Here is a 12,688-nt window from a genome sequence, read left to right on the forward strand (position 1 = left end):
ATATAGAAACAGATGTCGTATTATTATGTTCTTTTCTTTGTGGCTTTGGAGTTGTTTTGATGAAATTTTACTGATATTTAATGTCACAAATGATAGGAAAAAGCTAGAATGACCGCTGATCAAATGTGATCTGAAATACGAGCTTCATATCTACATAACATCGCCCTTAGTACTGACCCTGTGTTCATCACCCAAAAAATCAAGCAAAGATACACTGATGAACTTGTTAAAATTATCATCGAGGGTGAAAAAAGTGAGGAGAAAGAGGCACTGAGAATAGAATTGGGCCGTAGAGTCCAATCTTTGCAGGTAAGCAGTAATCGACTAAAGCAATAATAGAAGTTCAATAGATATGAATATTTTATACTATCTTATGGATCTTGATCTCAAATTTTATGTGTACTTGTATAGACATTTGTGCCATTTGTGACATCACATGGTGAACATGGTGATGGTCATTGTGCACAACCTTCGTGTCAGTAGCACTTTGTTTGTTTTCATCAACATTATAACAGTTACTTTTTTTTTGTGGACATTTCTAGCTAGTATCCCATTTGATCTTTATCCATTGCAAATGTCTTTGCTAACAATATTGTATTCCTCAGCTCATGATGATGTGCGGACTCCTCCTTCGGTTGTCGGTCCACTATTGCCTACTACATTGTCGACAACAAGGGCCATGCAAAAATCCTCATCTATACCCACTAGAACTGGTAAAACCTTGTTTTGGTAGATTTTGTAATGTATTTGTACAAGTTGATGAACAACGAAGTAGCATATCAGTGCTTAAATGATGTCTACAGAAGCCTGCATACACACAAACACATGCATACACACACCATGCATACATACATACATACATATATTGTACTACATAGGCAAGATTTTGTGCTACGTTTTGAATTAATGTCAAATCAAAGCCAAAAAACTTATGAACACACCCCTGCAACTAAGCCACACACAAGTAGCAATCATAACAGTACCGTACAGAATTGTACAACCCACTGTAATAGAAAAATTACCAGTAAATCAGAGGTTTTTTATTCGTTTTGTCCAAGCATCGACTACAACCTGATCTCCCTCACCTTCTGAGATCACACATGATATATATAGAGGCCTATAGGACCATTGGAACAACTAAGTAGCCATTCCCTGACTTAAAACAAACAATAACAACTTTTAAACAATACCGAGCAACATTTTTAAAAGTTGTCAGCAACTTTTATATGCAACTTTATGCATTTTTGCAAATCTAACTATCTAATGAAAAAACATTTTTGCTAGTCAATTTCTTCAATTTGATTATATCCATAAGTATGCTTTATTTTATTTGGTGTCTACTTTAATTGTCACAATGTTTCAGTTGACAGACTAGCAGAGAGCAATACTGCTGAAGTTGATCCATTTCCTGGAGCAGTTCATGTGATTAGTACTGGTTCATATGAAGGGACGTTATTGCTAAATAAGAAAACTATGTTTCCGTTAAAAGAACGAAAGCTTCCAGGTGCTTTAAAATTGTTTTTATTTAAAGTGTAAATTTAATTTATTTTTATATTACTCGTTTTGGACTGATAAATCCTTTATGTTTTAGTAGGTAATAATGTTTTCTTTGATCATCTTTTTCATATGACATTGAGACTATTCAGACCCACCATACGTAAAAGGTACATAGTTTCATATCATTTCTACATAATTTTTCTTTTCTTTCATTTACTGTAATATATTAAAGCTATTGATCTAACAATCTATTTGTTTTTAAAAAGGTGGAATTTACAAACTGTGGAATTAAAAAATCAGCTCATTGCATCTTTTGATGAGAAATTTGGAAAAGACATGTTTGACAATGGCCTACTTCTCAAAAGAGCAGCAAAGCATTTAAAGACTGTGAGGGATCAATATAGAAGGGCTCTTAAGGATAACCCAAAGTACGATCGTCCAGCTATGATTCCACCAATGGAGTGGAATGAAATAGTAGAAGATGCAAAGGAGAAAAGGCTATGTGAAGATAGAGGTAATGAAGCAGCACGGGGACAAAAGAGGTATGTCATGATAGTATTAAGTACATTGTAATCATGCACTAATTATTCATATTTGTAAATATATAATCTAAGATGTTTGAAATTGTTCATAGATTGCAGGACACATCTGTGGCTACAAAAGCGAGACTAGAAAAGTTTGGCCAACACAAAGTTGGCTCTGGTGGCTATATGAATCTCCAGTCTCGAGTTGTAAGTAGGAGCAATGATATGAAATAATTTTTTTTAATATAATGTTGCAAACAATTTTGTTTAGTGAAACCATACATACAAAACTGATGATATTAAGAAAAAAATACAGGGCACAGAATTCAATGTGGAGGTCACAGATGAAGATAGAAAACTTGCCTTAAAGGAAGGCTATAAAGTTGTGGCTGCACGCCTATGCGAAGAATCTATAAGCCTTGCCCAAGAATCCAGTTCACCAAATGATATCTCACAGGTAAATTGGTTAGATGAAAAGTAAATGAAATTGAATAGTTGATCCTTTTCTTTTTTGGTATTAGTTTTGAACATAAATTGACTACATAACAATGTGCATAACATTTTATTGCAGCCTTTATATCCTACCACAGAACCTGCTCGTGACGAAGGCCATAATGTGCATTATAGTGGTGGAGGTATCAATTTGCTATTGGAAATTAATTATGCAATCAAAAATATGAAATATTCTCCTTCCATTTATTCTAAAAAATCTCATAGAGTAAATATTGTGATATTGCTATCATGATTTAACTGTGTAGTATTTGAGTCAAATTTATTAACTCATATTTCATGTGCAGTGCTCAAAATGAATCCATCACTCATGATAATATTTTTTTGAATATTTTAGAGCATGTTGAACATCATGTCGAAGGAGTGGAACATGTTCCAAGTGTTCAACATGTTGACGAGGTGGCGGATCAAAATGTTAATGTACATGATGTGGCATTGTCAGGTAAGAAAAATGCATGTTATGTTGTACTAGTACTTAATTATAGACTGGTAACAGTTAAAAAAGGAAAAAGAGTATGCCAATTTATCCCATTCACTTGTTCTTGCAACAGAGCCCCCTTTAGTGCAGCAGCCTCCTGCTCCTACAAAGAGAAGGAGCCATCATAATTTGACATTACACGTGCTAGAAGAGGAGGAGAATGATGCAGATATGGATGCTCCTATGAGCGCTTTTCTTAAAAGAGCTCATAAAAACAAAAAGAAGAAATGATGTTTTAAAAATCTTCTTTGATAAACCTTGTTGGATAATGAAAGAACTTTGTTTTAAGTAATTATGTATGAATGATGCGTATTAATACTGATTTTTATCTTATGTTAATGAATATTGTTATGTCTTAATGAAGTCTTGATTAGTATTGTGTATTAATGAATTTTATATCATATTAATGAATGTTATGTGATTGTATTGATTGAATGTTATGGTTCATAAATGGATGAATGAATCAATGAAGTATGTAATTAGATGATAATGGGTACTTTAGATTGATGTTAGGGGGAGGGGGGTGAGGCTAGATGAGCTTCCACCTTCACGTGGTTGGCCTTGTTAAGTAGAGAATATTATAGTATTCTTGAAACCAAGTGAAGCTCATGGTAGGTCTAAAATGATTCACGACTACTGCTACAAATAACATGAATACAACTAATCTCTTACCCAACATTCATATCTAGCCTTAAAACTAGTAGCCCTCACCAGTCACTAATTTGGATTTGTCTCCAATAGTTCCCAAACAACTACGGAAACTAAAACCTGATTAAGATACCCTTTTGGAATCTATACATCCTCCCTAAGTTTCAATATCAACTCTTTTAAACCATACCCAAGATCTGATACCCCTAGCCTATCCACACTAGGCCTAATTCTCCAATTTTACACAGCAACCCACAACTCCATTGAACCCTACGATTCCAAAGGGTGAAATAGTCCTTCTAGGGGTTGAGAAACAATAGATTTTCAAGATTTTAAGGTTCTACCCTTTACACAACACATTTTCCACCAAACCCTTGGTTTTGGGGTCACTAATCTAGGGCCTGTTCAACAGGATTGATCTAGAAGAAAAGTTTGTCATGGGTTATCGAAAGGCTTCTGATACTATATTAAACTAGGTTAGCTTTCCTGCTTATTGGACTTTCAAAGTAATGAAATGTGAAGTTATGTCATATTTCTTTTCTTAAGTCTGACTGGGTTATATGTTCATTATACAATTTAACCTTTCATATTATTATTTTGTGTGCTTTATTGATTATTACAATAGCATTTGGGTGCTTTTCCAATATTTCTATTAGAAGAGTAGAGCACATAACAATTTTCTTGATGCATTGATGTCCTCTTTTCTTATTTTAGGAAGTTCAACCATCAACATCAGGAATTGGGCCATTTTTCAGTAGCGCCCTTAACTCTACAAGTACAAAATTTTTTTTAGGCTATACACTTCCTTCAGTCAATGTAAAAGAAGAATCATTTGCAGAGCCTCTGACAGGTCAAGTCAATACTCCAAGCACAAGCTTTAGTTGGTATAAAAGTGACAAAGCTGGAGGCAAATCCAAAGATAGTTCAAGTCAATCCTTGTTGACACCAAAAAGGAAAAAAAGTCACAATCTTTGTTCCAAGAATAAGAGACTTTGCATGGAGAATGGTGATGCGTTTGAATTGAAGTTGGCATGGGAAGAAGCTCAGGATTTGCTTCATCCTGCTCCAAAAGCTGTACCTAGCATTGTCATGATTGAAGGGCACGAGTTTGAAGAATATGAGGTATGGAGGCTCAGCTAGGATGGGTTTTAAATTTCATTAAACATAGGACAAGAAATTGTATGGACATTCTTGTCAGATCCTTTTATAAATTACTTCAAAATTATTCAATAGAAATAAGTACTAGAGCTGACTTACTTAGATTCCTTAACATTTCAAACATGTAAATATTTGATTTCAAACGCCCTTGCAATTACTAAATCTTAAAATCCAAATATAAGCCAATGAAAAAGCTATGAATTCATCTAATGGGGAATCCCTTCTGTGTGAAATCATAATTTTAATCTACCTCTATATTTCTTGTTTTCTACCTAATATGGGTGCAACTTTTAAATATAGAGTAAGGAGTTGCAATTGCAAGTATTGATCAATGCTTTTATAATAATTTTGAGACTAGAATAAGATGTTTTTATTTAAATTATCAATTCTATTGCATAGTTTTGATTTAGAATAACTAAGACTCAGGATAACAGCAATGATTTGAGCATAGGAGAACTTGGTATATGCCTGGTGTGTACGTTAGTGTATAGGAGAACTTGGTGCTTTTTTTGGGAAATCCTTTATAGCAACACATTCTCCTGATTTATCAATGTTTTCTTTATGTCTAAGGTCGTCTACCACATTTCAAGTTTCAAGCACCAAGATCATTCTGACCCCTAACTATGGCCGACCAGAATATTTTATTCAAGAATATATCAAATGTATTTTTAGGAAGTTGTCTTGGCATGAGACGTAGTACAGAGAGAATTTTCTAATTTTTTCCTCTCAATCTATGCATTCTTTTATTTGTTGTAAAGCCAATGTAATTTTGTCCTTGAATCTCCAATGTGCCCCTGATGAGCATGGGATGCTCCTGCATCACAAAGAACTTACGAGCTCTTCAATCTTGAAAGGTTTCTTTTCAAGATGAAATTTTCCATCTTCAATTTTACCCATGTCAAGCACATCGTTCAATATCTAAATCATGCAAGATGATGAAGCATCCATCATCTAGCCAATGCCCAACACTCTTATTAAAAGGTACTCTTATTTCATGAAAACTGAAATTTAAAAATTGCTTAACGCGATCTATCTTCTGTGGGTGTTTGGCCTTGTTTTGTTGAAAAGTTTGAATTGCTACACTCTCTTTCAATCTACATTTTGAAAGAGACTCTTCCTAATGCAGAGATACTTCACACAACCTCCAAAAAACTATTTCCATGACAAGGAGCAACTTATAACTTAAGTGAATCTACAAATTGGAGACTTCCCACATGCTAGCTTCTATGCACAGTTCTGAAAACTCAAGCCTATTAATGACCAAACACATTCCAAATTTTCCTTGTATTATCATTAGATGGGTTTATCATAACCACAATCCTATCTTTACCCTACTGTCAAATCTGGACAGCGACTCTATGCATAAATCTTTGTTGCAGAACTTTACTTTGCACATTCTGATATATTAAAATTCAATAGCAACTTTATAAACTTACCTTGGAGATTCCTATACTTCTTCAATTTCATTCCCTATTCATTCTTGGAGGACCTTCACAAAAACTTCTATATTGAGGAGAAACTCAATACGTAGAAAATTTAAGGCAATTAAAAATAACTCATTCATCTTGTACATTGGCAAATAGTTTGTCACCGAGCTCCTATATCCCATTCAAAGATACATCAATCTGTATGCTCAAAAACAAATCTTTTTCATCAAACCCTCAAACAATGTCTTTCAGTTCCATGTAGAAAAATCTAACCATTATCCATTTGTTCAATCTACACAAACTCGACACTAATGATATCTAGCCCCGAAACTTGGATTATCTTTTCCAATATGGAAATCTAAGGAAATTAGTTATCTCAACCCTTGATTGAACTTTGGAGTACAATCTCCTTCAACATGCATTTTTGTTTGTAACAACACCATGATTCAACTACATTTAACTATGTATTTTTTAATCTTGAAATGAGATGAACATGATTGTGTAAATGACTTGATTATTTATAATTTTGCTAGATTTGATACACACTCTTTGTTGGATTGCAGGAGGCAAAATGGTTTCAAGCAATCTGAGATTGGTCCAATGGAAATTCAATTGAAGGAAGAAAAATAAACTGGAATTCCTTGTGCCGTGGTGGAATCTACAGCTCGGACTCTCAGTTAATCAGTTTTTATTGATTTTCCTGTCAAAAAATTCATATTTTAGGTAGAGAATCTGTAATCTCAAACATAAATTTGAGTGTTATAAAAAATAGTTCTAGAAAGAGTAACTTCAACAATTAGAACCATTTATAGCTTTCTTCATTCATTCTGGGTAATATAGTTGATGAGTATATAACCTCTTTTTGTGGTTAATGAGGGGATGCATATGCATGTTATTTATTGTGATAGGTAGAGAGCATTTTCTTTGCTCTTTTTTGCAGTGGAGAACAAACCATTTACTAAACTTCTAGTGGCAGATTTTCATTCCTGGCCTCAGCATGTTCGTGAGAAGAAGATTCAAATTGGTCTTTCTCCAGGTGTTATAGTTAGGATACACAAACAAACAAATGATACCTTGAAGCCTCAAAATGGTCTATCTATATATCCTCTTTGGCCCATAGGTAACTGGCCCACTAGAATAGATCCAATTGGACCTCCAGTTACATTAACTGCAACCAAGGATAGAGAAGCAATGATTAAACCAATAATTGCAACACCATCCTGAGAAACACAATAAACATATTCAAAGGTTAATTCATTTAATATTCTCACAAAGATTCAGGCTATTATAATAATGATTGGTTGATGTATCAAAAATAATCTCTTGGTCAGAAACTCTTAGAAAAAAGCAAGGAACCATTATTTTATTTCTAATCTCATTGTGGCATTCTTTTCTGACTGATCTAATACCTCCATCATTACTGCCACATTGAAACTGGTTCTTTTCCAACTAATCTAACGTCCCTGTGGCTTTGAATATGTTAGGAATTCTCATCTACTCTCAACAAGTATTTGAAGGATGTATGAATTTGATTTAATAATCTAAATATTTGTCCTTTATATTGATTCTTATACCCTTGTGTGTATGCCAACTATATTGATCAACATGAAGGGATCTTGCAAATCAATTTGGTAATATGTCAGAGATTCAACACTCTTTATGCAATATTTAATAATGTTCCTGATTTTTGTCACTGCTATGAATAGTATTATTCTAGCTATGGTTGATAGAATACCTCATGAAGCATAGGTCAATGAGTTTGACTAAAAAAAAATTACACAGTTAAATTTTGATCGTGATATCACAATGTCCCATATTACTAATATCATGGCTACTTAGAGTCTTAACAAATATTTCCTAAGGATAATCATATTAATTCATACTATTTGTTTATTCTGTGTATCAATGTCTCGGTGTGCATTTGTAGTGGTAATCTTACTAGTTAGCAATTTGTATGATGCCTGTTGGTGGAATTATCATGTGGTAATGATTATTCAAAGGGATATCTGTTATATTATTAATTATGTGTCTCACTAGGAAATTTATAAGGAGATGTCCAATGTAGATGACTGTTTCAACATTGGTATATTGCATCCAGCTAGAAGCCATGTCAGAAATACAATGTTGAACCCTTATTTCAATGTTCATGTCCCATTATCTCATAATCATTTGTGTCAGTCTTTTCTCTTTATGTGATGTTGCCTAGCCAATTCCTATTATGCTTGTTTTATGGCAATATTATCCTTCTTGGAATATTCATGTGTAGGTTTGTGAAGGCTTCCCCGAATTATATTTGAGAGCAAAAGAAAAGTTTGCCAAGGTTAAAAAAAGTGGTCAACTAGAGCCACTTTTTATTTGTCCTTCTACACAATGGTATGCATGTGAAGAGAAGCTTGAAGGCATAGGTTCTAATTTGATTCATGTACCATTTATTCCCAGAAGACAAACAAAATCAGTACTAAAAGGAGTAGAAAGAGACTAGTTTGGTGTTTGGCATGTTTGTTTTTCTATGGACTCATCTAAAGAGGAACTTTTCGAAACATTAATGGTTCCGAATCCCAAAGAAGTCATTTCAACCACTTCCAACTGCAAAGTGATTGAACTGCAGTATGTTAGTAAGAAAATTGAAAATACTCAAAAATGGTCTCAAAATGATTCAGGTTTGCAGTCCAAAACTAAAAATACATTCTGTCAAGCTGGTTCAATATCAGGAATCAAACAAGATAGGGTTAATGATGTAACTACATTTCATGTTTCAAATCAACTGAAATTTATTTCAGAATGAGAGAGAAACTCAGATTTGAGAGTAGCTTTAGAAGAGAAGCATTCTCACACACACATGCACTTTTCTTCACCACTTAAACCCATTCCTCTTTTTGGGATAACAAGATATAGTCTTCCGCCATCTCCACCTATGTCTTTTAGTGATGAGGAGGATATTTTTAGCTCTTCAGAGTTCAAGACTTCAATAAATGATGCAGGACCTCTGTCACCTTCTCATTTGCCACAAGATATTAAGCATTTTATGTGTGGTGGAAAGAAAATGTCTCAATTTACAGATTTAGTAAGGGCTAGAAAGCTTGATGATGAATCCAAAAGCTCCACAGATCATGCAAAGGACTGCACACAGTCATCTGGAAGGATAGCTTTGCATATCAATGAGGAAGTGAAGAAGCCGCATGTATTACATGGCCATTCAGAAGAGAGTGAGCATCCACTTGACTATACTAACCATCCAAGTCCTAAAAAATATGGTGCAAGTGACAGTGAACAAGTAGGTTGCATGTAAATTTACATGATGGAAGAGAGCTTCTTGAGTTTTGATAGCCATTGCAAGCATCCTAGGTCACTTCATGAAAATTTTAGAAAAATGTATAGATCATTACATGTACCAATTTCTCAGCCCCTTTTTTCATTATTGGACCTTGCAAATATCACCAAGCAACCTAAAATCTGAAACTCTCAAAGTTAATTAGATGAAAAGAAATCATTGTGGCTTCTCATTCAAACTCCTTTCCTATTCATTTGCTAGATAAAAATTGGAGTCTAGATTAAGATAGTAGCATTTCATTCTATTATTCATTATTATAATGATTTTGTAAATTACCTCATTCTATGTACTATGATAATTATATTTTCTTATCAAGAAGGTATTCGTGACACTCAATTGCTTCAACTCAGTGGGGCTGGCTGTATACTAGTTGAAACATTATGTGACACACAGCTGTAGCAAGAAGTCTACTATTGCCAGCTGGACACAACTATTGTTGTAATTGTCAATGACCATAGCTGCAAAGGATCAGTTACGTATTTATGTTTGGTCTCCTTTTGTGTTCTCTAAAATGTTATCTGTTATGAGCAAAGTAATTCTCTTCGATGCTATCTAAATACTTAGCTATTTTTTGGCATGGAAATAATAAGCTTACTTTGTCTAGCTGAAAAAAATCCTTATCAATCACCTTTATGATGGCAAAACTTTATAAAAGTTTTAGTACTGAAGCAAAAGAGGAGCCATTCGAAGTTGGGCTTCTTAATTCATGTTGCTTTTGTTGTGCACAATTCATATCATTTGTGCTTTATGTATTTGATTATTTAACAACAACTGATCCTAATCATGTGCCATGCACATCATTACTTAAAAGGAACCAATTTGAATACTTGTAATTGACAACTTCTCCATTTAAATGCATTTTAACACAACTGCAATGCAATAATTTGGGGACAGATTGTGTCCAAATTCTAGCTAATTGGAAATGCATAGATTGCTAATGATTTGTATGATACTTTGTCTAATACAAGTTGGTTGATGTTCAATCCTGTACATTCTTATGTTTTTTGATTTCCCAAAATAAAGCATGTTCCCCATCTTAATCAAGACCATTGAAATGGTTAGTCTTGCTACACAATTGAGGTCAAAACTTCAAATATTTATACAAATATTCTTGAAATTGAATTTGACATTACTAGATCCAAAGTAGCTTTTGTTCCATGAGAAAAGTTTTACTTCCCTCATGTTTATGATCTAAAATTTGAATATTCTCATTCAAATGATGAATTGGCAATACAATCTAGGGTGATACTTCATCATGTATATTCTCATTAATCATGTATCATTAGATTCTATCTGTTTATTTTTAGCTTCAATTTAATACCTTTTTTTCTCTCTGTGAAGCTCTTTTTTTCTTTCCTGTAAAAAGATGGTCTTGTAATTTTTAAACGTAAAGAATTAGTTTCTGGCTAGATTGTTATTCATGACCTTTGTCTTTCCACTAGTCTATTGGCAATTGCTTTGCTAATGTGCTGCTTCAGTGCTTGATATACACAAAACCTCTTGCGGCCTATCTACTCCATGGATCGCATTCTCAAAAATCTATGTTATCATTTCTCAGTAGATTTATCCTTAGAAACAGGCATTGCAATATTAGTTGTGGCTTGCAAAAACAATAACCTATACTATTTGTTGGGTCTGCTCAGGTCAGAAGAAAGATTGGTGCTTCATGTGTGAGCTTGAGTTTCTTATCTCGAGGGTGAGAGGAGGAGATGGTGCCTTATCACCAATTAGAATACTTTCTAGAATTAAAAACATTGGCAATCACCTTGGATATGGAAAAAAAGAAGATGCTCATGAGTTTTTAAGGTAACATGAATTGCAAAGTGCTTAGAGTCTTTCAATTTTTAAATCATACCAACATATATCAAGATAGAAATGCTCATAGAAAGGAGTATTTAAGGATATGCTACAAATTATTTGCACACAAAAATTAATCTCCATTGATGTGCTTAAATATACTTACATGGCACATGCATGCATGCTCGCGTGTGTGCGTGCGCACACACAGATTGATATCTTATTTTTCTTTTCCCTTTTAGATTTGTAGTTGATACTATGTAGTCGATATGCCTTGGTGAGTTGACTAAAAGAGTCAACTCATTGAGGTGACTGGGTGGGAGTGACTTGGCAAGCTGACCTGGAGAGTTGACCTAGGGGATGGGCTTGGTGAGAAAACTTAAAGAGTTGACTTGGTGAGAGCACTTGAATTTTTGGCTTGGCGAGCAGACTTGGGGACTTGGTGGGACATATGGGCGAGCCAACTTGGTGGGCTAGCTTGGTGAGCTGACCTTAAAGAGTCAACTTTGTGAGTGTACTCAAATAATCAACTTGGTGACATGACTTGGTGGGCTTGGCAAGCCGACCAGGCGTGCGTACTTGAATAGTAGACTTGGTGAGCTGACTTAAAGAGTCAACTCATTGAGGTGACTTGGTAGGGGTGACTTGGTGGGCTGACCTAGAGAGCTGACCTAGGGGGCAAACTTGGTGAGTAAACTTAAAGAGTTGACTTGATGAGCATACTTGAATTGTCAGCCTGGTGAGCTAACTATGGGAGTCGGCCTAGCAAGCTGATATGGCAAGTCGACTTAAAGTGGCTACTGGCTAGTGCAAGTTGGTGAGCTAACTTATCAAGGCCACTTGGTGAGGCGACTTAGCGAAGCGACTTGGTGAGCCGACCTACTAAGTGTACTTAAAGACTGACCTTCATGAGGCGCTTTGGATGGGTGACTTGATGAGAAAAATTAAAGTGTCAACTTGGCATGCCAACCAAGTGAGTTTACATGGTGAGCGAGCTTAGAGAAGCAACTCTATGTGGCAAGGTGGTAAAACCACTGGGTGAGTCGACTTCGTGAGCTAACTTAATGAGTCAACTCGTTGAGGTGACTAGGTGGGGGTGACTTGGTGAGCTAACCTGGAGAGTTGGCCTAGGGGGCAAACTTGGTGAGTGAACTTAGACAGTTGACTTGGTGAGCATACTTCAATTGTCAGCTTGGTGAGCTAACTTGGGGAGTCAGCCTGGCGATCTAACATGGTGAGTGGGCTTAAAGTGGCAACTTGGTGGGGCAAGTTGGCGAGCTGACTTAGCGAGGCCACTTAGAGACGTCACATGGCAAGC

Source organism: Cupressus sempervirens, chromosome 8 (assembly GCF_028749045.1).
Source record: "Cupressus sempervirens isolate cs-2001-9-10 chromosome 8, ASM2874904v1, whole genome shotgun sequence".
Classification (NCBI taxonomy): Eukaryota; Viridiplantae; Streptophyta; class Pinopsida; order Cupressales; family Cupressaceae; genus Cupressus; species Cupressus sempervirens.